The sequence below is a fragment of the Parasteatoda tepidariorum genome, chromosome 8 (assembly GCF_043381705.1).
Source record: "Parasteatoda tepidariorum isolate YZ-2023 chromosome 8, CAS_Ptep_4.0, whole genome shotgun sequence".
In the NCBI taxonomy this organism is placed as follows: Eukaryota; Metazoa; Arthropoda; class Arachnida; order Araneae; family Theridiidae; genus Parasteatoda; species Parasteatoda tepidariorum.
Genome location: NC_092211.1, coordinates 206,840 through 215,617, shown reverse-complemented (window position 1 = coordinate 215,617; position 8,778 = coordinate 206,840). Strand labels below are relative to the sequence as shown.

The 8,778-nt window shown below is 29.3% G+C and overlaps 2 protein-coding genes and 1 pseudogene across 8 annotated transcripts in view; all 3 read left to right on the top strand.

Annotated features, from left to right (window-relative positions):
- Positions 1-8,778, top strand: part of LOC107438819 (serine-rich adhesin for platelets) — a gene marked incomplete at its 3' end in the record, with an annotated part of 316,964 nt that overhangs the window by 136,825 nt on the left and 171,361 nt on the right.
- Positions 6,021-8,778, top strand: part of LOC107439791 (nuclear factor Y-box C) — a 26,801-nt gene continuing 24,043 nt past the window's right edge. For 4 of the 7 annotated variants that reach the window (XM_071184443.1, XM_043050790.2, XM_043050792.2 and 1 more), the window contains exon 1: positions 6,028-6,179. The gene's annotated coding sequence lies outside the window, so the exon portion shown is untranslated. Of the gene's footprint in view, positions 6,180-8,778 lie in introns of all 7 variants that reach the window. The other 3 variants (XM_016052493.3, XM_043050787.2, XM_043050789.2) reach the window with 2 other exon arrangements.
- On the top strand, positions 6,247-8,167 carry LOC107439792 (polycomb group RING finger protein 3 pseudogene; annotated as a pseudogene).

Here is an 8,778-nt window from a genome sequence, read left to right as displayed (position 1 = left end):
ATATTTGGAAATAATCTTAAAAAGAAGAAAAAACGATGAAGTAATACACTAATGATTATTTCCAAAATGATGGTAAGGTAAACATCTTTCAAAAAAGAAAAAAAAATCCTAAAATCTTATGAGGAAAAAAAATAATTTTTTTTTAAATGGCGGGAAAATGTATCGAATTTCGTCCCGGTTTTTGAGTTTTTCCGGTTTTCTGATTTCCGGATAACGGGTTCTGTACTGTAGTACATTAGCGGGTTGTGTGGTAAAGGCCTTATTAAGTCACTTGGCTCCTTGCAAATTCGATATATACTTGCTGAGAGGACTAGGCCGTTAAGCATGTCATGACCAGCCAAATATAGTTTGTCTACAATGAGAACTCCCCCCTCCACAAAGTCTGAGATTGCCTGCTGCTATGGAAAAAAGAATAGCGCATTACTTCACTCTAGGACTAACATAGTAGACCGAAGAAAAAGATTCCCTTTCTCTCACTGACCTGAGCCAAACCCCTACTTGGAATAGTTATACCTCGTTACCATAGTTACTGCCATGGGTTCAGACGAATGACTAGAGGAGTTCTTACTTTAGACAAACTATAGGGGTTCAACTCTCAGTGTGGACATCATATTTCCCCAATTTCTTCCAATACATGAAGAATTTTCTATTTCCTGCTTTCTTCAATATGTGACAAAGATTGATTTGATCTTGCAATATTCTAATGTAAACATAGATGTGAGCTATACTCATTACAAAAAGATAGTACTTCCCATCTCTCACATTAGATGGCGCAACTTTATCAACTAATTCAGGGTTATTCTGAAGTTCATTTCACAATCAGCATTTCCTTTTAATTTATTCACTCTGTTGATTGGAAAGAGAGTATTATGGTGAATGCTTTATGATGTTGTTTAGCTCATTGAAATTGAGTATATACTCTAGCTAGGAAGGCCTAACTGTCAATCTCATGACCAGCTGTACATGGGTTTGAATCCCAACATGGGCACCACATTATTTCATCCATTACTTCAATATAGTTTTCATCCCCCTACTCTCCTAAGCTGGCAACATTTTATTGTACTTTATTGAAAAAGCATTTCCTTTTCGAAACAATAAACAAGAAAATTTTTAAACTTTGTCAAAAGTGTAGTAGAGACATGACTAACCACTAATGCCTTGTTACTTACTTGCTTTATTCTTACTTCCTCCCTTTTTTGTTAGAAAAATGAATGCAGATTTTAAACCTTATGTATGATTTTACTGCCTATTTTTGGTTTGATAACTCATTACAATAATAAACGCAATCTTAAACAATAATCGATTGATTAAACAAAAACCATTAATATGAATTTACAATCATTGAAACTTAAGTAACAGAAAAAATTCCAGCTGTCTTTTTTTTTTTTTTTCTTTTAATGAAAAAAAGTCTCATAGGCAAATTATAGTTATAATTTTCAAACTGTTTCCTGTTAAATAATTTGTTGCACAAAAAAGTCTTGATGGGACGTTTATGAGCAAAAATTTAAATTGGAAACTACAGACCATTTTTTTTTATTTAAAGAAAAGGAGTGATTAATAGAATAAATTGCCCTTTTTCTTCAAAATTCTACATTTTATGATTGGCTTGTCTACTCTTTTTTTTTTTTTTTTTTTTTTTTTTTTTTTTTTTTTTTTNGTTTGTCATCAGTATAAAATTAATAAAAGTTTTTAAGATATAATTTAACTTCATCTCTAATTAAAAGGTAATATTCATTTTCATTTATCATCCTTTTCAAAGTTAAGAATTCTCGACTATTAATACTGTGATATTACTTACTATAAACTATTAAACTTTAAATTAGATTTAATTTTTATAACATTTTCGTAAAACTGTGCCTAGTCAACATTTACAATTAAAATAATGAATACAGAATTGTAAAAGATTAATAGAAATTAATTTTTACCTTATTACTGAACACTCCCTTTAAGCAAAAAGCATTCAAAAAGTTTTATATTAACAAAAAATAAAATAGGAATTTAAAAAACAAACCTATAGATGCAGTTGCTATGTTAATCTAACAAAACGATTAAGTTTAAATTACATCACAGTTGAATCGGGACCTCAATCTGTGGAATCAAATTAACGTGTTAATATAATAAACAATTTGGGATATTTCAATTGAATATTTTTGAATTCGGATTGGACAATCTGTTGACCGCTACGAAACAAATAATGATTCGTAGGTGAACAAAGCGTGCAGGGGAATCTGGTCCCAGACGATTTGGCTGACATTTTGATATGCTGTACTTAAAATTCTCCTGATCAAAATTCCTCATGGGGCTCCCCAATGTCAAAAAATGAACTGATTTTGAGATACGGACTTAAGAAAACTAACCTTTTGCCTGATTATAATGTACAGAAATAACTCTGAAAACCTTTGTGACATGGAAGTTTGACACCCCATATCTCGAAATCTGTTTGTTTTTGACATTGGGGCCCCATGAGTACAATGTATCAAAATTTCAACCAAATTGAGACCCAATTCCCGTATAAAATATATGGGGTTTTTAAATAAATTTTCCACTGAGTCACTATTTTTCCATTAAAGTCACTTTCATCAGAGATAAGTCGCTCATTCTTGTTAAAAAGACTGAAAAGTCGCCAATTCTTATAAGTTAAATTTTGTCACTTCACAGAAAATTTTCTATGCCAGAAAGCGATATAGAAACTAGTTCAGCTTTTGGAGAAGTATTTTATGTAAGTACAGGATACTCTTGATTTATCGAACTTCGATTTTTCAAAAACCTTGTCATGTAAAAAAATATATATATTTTATCCCTTGGCATTATTTATCCATTACAGGGGCGGATTCAGGAATTTTTCTGGGGGTCGGGGTCATAGACTCAGATCCCCCCCCCCCACGCACACAATTATTTTTTTTTATATTAAAAAAAAAATTTTTTAATTTTTTTTTTGGAAAAAAAATGGGGTTTTTAATGCTAGTCTTCTCATCTATTTTTTTTCATAATGAACAATACATAAATAATTCAAGTATTCAAAATCTTTAAATAATAAATGTAATGCGTTTTTTAGATACTTTGGCAACTAGATTTTAGTTACGAGTTTCGCTAGTTTCCCATCTTCACCTTTATACAATCTTTGGTTAAACCTGTTGAAGCGCGTTTCAACATTATCAATGTTTACAATGAAACTATGACGAATTTCGTTTTAATCTTTTGGATTATGATTCTTGAAACAGTGAAGAACATAACCAGATGAAAAAAAATCGATTTTTCCGACCTACCTAGGTGTATATGCCCTCTTAAATAATTTTTAAAATACTTTTTTCTCTTGTAAACTATTATAAAAATTATTATTTTTTTCAAATTTTTTTTTTGGGGGGAGGGGGGGGTTTACCACTGATCCATTAAAGTTAATTTTAATTCCTATGTCGAAAGGTTTCTTCTCAAATTCTTGCTATGTCCAATTTTTTTCGGAAAAATCACTACGTAAATTCATCTCAAACCAATTGTTTTATATTTAATGCATAATTGTTCTTGTCTTACTTTTGAAAATAAAATTATCATTGTTGTATTTATACTTTTAGTCAACTGTCATTAAATACCTATTTAATCGTAGTTAGTTTTATGTTTCACGACTACTTTTTAGAGTAATATTTTGGAATATATTATTTTACTTTTTAGAACATATTTAGTTCTGAACTTGTCTCGAAAACTCGCTATCTGGAAATTTTTTTAGCGTCTCTTCAACTTTGAGCAGGGACAGATTATAGCCTAGGCCCAATAGGCATGGGCCTAGGGCCCACAATTTCTGAGGGGCCTCAAAAATTAATAAAAGGTCTAATGAAAGGTGGGCTAGCTATGTGTTGATTTAAGTACAACATAAAAAATAATTCCAGCTTACAATAAATAAAAAAATTCAGCTAATCAGTGACTTATAGCAAAAATCACTGATTTCAATTGTTTGTGGTTACCAAACTATTTTTATTTTGACATAACATTGTTTTGTTGTTTTATATTTTGCTTTAATTTATAGATACGTAAACTTCATCTTAGAAAAATAATCTTCAATTGTCTGCTTTTAAAATTTCTTAGAATGTTTCTCTTGAATCATGCAGTTCAGTAGATTCTTTTTCATTATTAGGACTACTCTTCAGTAATTTAATTTCAAAATATTCTGTAAGGGACCCAGAAAATTTGGTGGTCCTTGGGCCTGAATTTGTCTTTATCGGTCCCTGACTTTGATATATCGAGAGTATACTGTATATTACTGGTTAGAGTTAGAATTCGTTAAAAACAGAAAAACTGTTTTACAAGGGAAATGTTTTCAGAAACTTTTCTCCCTGATGGTTAATCTCTTTAATCAAGTGTATGATATTTTTTGTGTAGGTGTATTTCGATCACCTTTTTTTTTAAATTGATCTTGTTTTCTTTTCTTTTTTAATGAATAATACACTATTTTTACGATACTAGTTGCTTGAGTGAAACCCTGTAACTGAATATTTTTGTATTTTTAATGCGTAGAATAAAAATAAATACAGTTTTAATGCAGGAGATTATAAAAAATTTAAATGTTTTTTTTTTTCTTTTTTAGTTTTGTTTCGTTTATTAATGAATTTCGTTCATTTGTTGATTGATAGATGAAATGAATGCATTCTCTGACAAATACGCTTTTTTTATTTCCTATTTTTTCCCCTTTTTTATTCACTCTCTACATTAAAACTCATTCATAGTATCGGTTGCCATAGAGATGCACTACTATTAAATGAAGATAACTATTAAAATAATGATCTCTTAGTTAACACAGAAGTTTTTATAGAACTTAATTTAGTTTAAACAAAACATGGTGAAACAATGAGTAATCACTTTTTACCTTTTTAAAATAGTTTAGTATATCATAAATGTTCGATCTATCAAAGAAGTAATATAATTAAGGAATAATTATAATATTTTTAAAGAAAAATGAAAAGTGAGTAAAATTTTTTTTAGCCTGTTTCATTAGATTGTTGAACTGTTTCATTGGACTCTTGATCTGTTTCATTAGACTCTTGAGTTTCGTGAAATTTTTGATCTGTTTCATTAGACTCTTGCGAATTGATTACGTTAGAATAAGAAAAGAGAAAAAAAATATTGGAAGATTTAAATTTTATGACATTTTCATTCAATTAATTTTTAAAAAAAATAAATTTTAAAAAAATTTTAAAGAAATTTTTAAAAAAAAAGTGTGATAAAGACACATTATCGATTAAACAAATAATATCTTAAACAAATAAAGATGACTTAAAGCAGCATTGATTAAAAAAACGTCTTACAGACTCTTTTTAATCAAAGTTTGCCCTCTTGACCCCCCTTGACTTAAATTTCGCCCCCCCCCCTCAGTCGCCATTAAGACTTTGCTCTCGCTGGTTTCAATCTAAAAATGTTTCATCAAATTCATAACAAATATTCAATTTGAAAATTCACATTTTATTTATTATTTATTTATTTTTTTTAATTATTGTCCAAATCTTAAAAAGATGGCACCTGGTTTACCATTCAACAACACTGGAGAAAAGCAAATTATGCAAATTTTAAAAAAATTATCAATAATTAAGTAAGACAGAAATGAAGAAAATCGGTAGTAAATAAGAAGAAAAAAAATGCTTTATAGTGAAGAAAGAAAAAGTTTCACTTTTTTCGAGAAGATCTATTTCCCCCAGGTTTTTCAACTCTTAAAAAAATATCTATATGTATTTTCCCTCCATTCATATGGAGATTGTTTCATAGTTTTTCAAATACCGGATTATTAAAAAAAGAAAAAGAAAAAAAATTTGTAAATACGATCCGATTTCAGATCCCCTCCCCTTTTTAAATCAATAAATTTATTAACTTCTCTTTAAGATTTCAATTTTTTTTTCTTGAAACTCACTGCAACATTTTAGAAATCAAACCTTCTCTCTCTATTAAAACCTTTTCATTTTTTTGTCTTACCTGTAATTTAATAAGAAAAAAAAAACACCGAATTTTATAATTTCTTTATTTCATGAATCCGCCAGAGGGCGTTTCGCCTTAGGCGAATTTCTCTTCTTTCACGCTTTTCCGTTCACTGACATAACTATTTCGTTGATGGCGGACGGTTATATCCTTTTCCTGAAGTGAGTAGAAGCGTGGATAGGTGACTTAATTACCTTCAAGATTGTTCCTGGCTCAAATTTAAGGTAAGTGATAGTTTTGTTATTGTTTAAAATTAGTTTAGGAGTTTTCTTCATTAAATTTTTTTTGATTAAGCCGCAAGTGTTGCGATTAAACGGTCATTGGTTGAATGAAGAGTGTCTCTCCATTCGTTGGTCAGAAATATCCAATCCCGACGGCGTCCATTGCAAGGAAACTTCGTGCTGCGTCGTCATTGTACATTTCTCCTATTAGATTTGTTTGATTGGCTTATAGAATGTTGTCAAAAGACACTAGCTGTGTTCTTTGTAAATAAACATCACTTCTCTGGGATTTAAACTTAGAATTTCTTGTTTTTTAAATGCTTATGGAATTTACCGAAGACAAAGCAATATGGCTCCTTGAACTCGTTCCATTTTAGTTGTCATAACCATGAACGCGCGCCAAAGGCATGTGGTGTATTCTTTAATCTAGTGACTGTTTTGTAGTGTTGTGCTAGTGTGAAAACTCATCTGTAGATGCACACGTTTTATAAAACATCGAATGAAACCCTTAAATGGTCGAACAACTATGAAATCATTTCGAAGCTATTGTTTGTGTTGGAAAGTGGGTTGACCTCTACTAAGTTTAGTTAACAGGAGCGTGAATACTGCACCAGCAAGTTCTTTTAAAATAAGTTCTGAAATTTGTATTTTTATCTCCTTCACGCTTGTATAACATTTTCGCTTCATATTATTAATAATTTCATTATTCTAAATATGGATACTCGTGTAAAATTAAGTACACTGAATCCGTACATTTCCTGCTTCATTTGCAAAGGTTATTTAATCGATGCTACAGCTATCACAGAATGTTTGCATACGTTTTGCAAAAGCTGTATTATAAAAAGATTGCAAGCGAAAGACGGAGGAAATTGTCCTAAATGCAACGTTACAATACATCGCAGTAATCCCCTGCATGGTATAAGGCTAGATAGAACTATGCAAGATATTGTTTATAAACTAGTACCGGATTTGCAATATAAAGAGGTTATACGAGAAAAAGTATTCTGTCAAGTACAGGGTATACCGTACAGGAAAAAACACATGATTGTTATTAAAGACAGGAAAATGAAAGTTTCTGATTCCGAATCTAGAACTGTTGATGCCATAACTGAGGACAGAGTTTGCATTCAGTTAGAATCCAACAACAATGAGTTAAGACCACTTACGAGAAAATTTATTTGCTGTTCTTCCCGTACCACAATTGCTCATGTTAAAAAACTAATAGCAAAAAAGTTATTTTCAGATTTACAAAAGTATGGCTCTGTGGACATTTTATGTAATGATGAAATATTGGGAAAGGATCATACTTTAAAATTTATCTATGTGACTCGATGGAGATCCAAAAAACCACCTTTGATGTTGTATTATCAACCTCGTATTGACATTCTTGGTTTGAATGAACAATAACAGGAGCTTGAACTGTAATAACAATTTTTGGTGATAACATTGTATGAATATAAAAGTTCGAGCTTCCTGTTGAAATCAAAAGATTTTTAAGACGCTGTTGAGTTATTGTCTCATCATGAATATATAATGAAATATTTGAGCTTACTGTTACCAACATAAAAAATTTATCGTTTAAACTGTTACATCATCATTATTGTTAACATCATTGCATTCTTTTTATAAAGCACAGCAGCTTGCAAGTGTTCAAGTTGTAACAAAGATTTTTTGCATTTTTAACTCTTCATGAGAACATTTACTGAAAGTGGAATAAATTTTTTTTTTTTTTGAAGGCTAATTTTCTCTCTCTTGCAAGTTAATTTTTAATGCATTTATATTTAAAGAGTGTGAACCAACTAGTTTCTTAATGTGATAATGATTCTAAAAGATGAGGAAATATTATAATTTTGAAATAATTTCAAGTTAAGAATATTTTCGGAAAAATATTTTTTCTTTTGCAATTTTCATTATAGATAATTAATATTTTATCTATTTTGTCTTAAGCTTTTTTAGTAAATATATTTGATGATTAATAAAACTTAATTATCTAAGTTTCTAGCTATTTTATTTATTTTATTGGTGCTATTTATTCTAGTATTTGTATTGCTTTGTTAATATTAATTATCCTGTCTTTTATTTCTCTCTGTATTGACATGTTTATACTTTAAAGTACATTTATTAGTTTGAAATAATTATGTTTACAAGTTTTTTCCTAAATTCCAGCTTTGTTAAGATAACTCCATATTAGTCAAATTGCATCATTTAAAATTGTGTTGTAGTAATGGTAAATATTTACTGTAAGTAGTACCTTTGAATCTAAACTCAGGAAGTCATAATTGTAATTTAGTTGCTGGATTTTCATTTAGTTAAGACTAAAATAAATACTGTCCTATAGTGTCATACTTAAAAGTAAATAAATATTTTTGGTTAGCTGATCACAAGTAAGAAGTCACCAAACAATGTGATCAACTGCCAACTTTTTATTTATGTAAATCCATTAAAATTAAATGCAATTAAGAAATAGTTGTGTTTACTATAGCTTGGCTGATTCAAAAATTAAACATTTTCTTCGTTGAGAAAGATATATATTTATTTAGATTTTTTTTTTTTTTTTTTTTTTTTTTTTTTTTTTTTTTTTTTTTTTTTTTTTTTTTTTTTT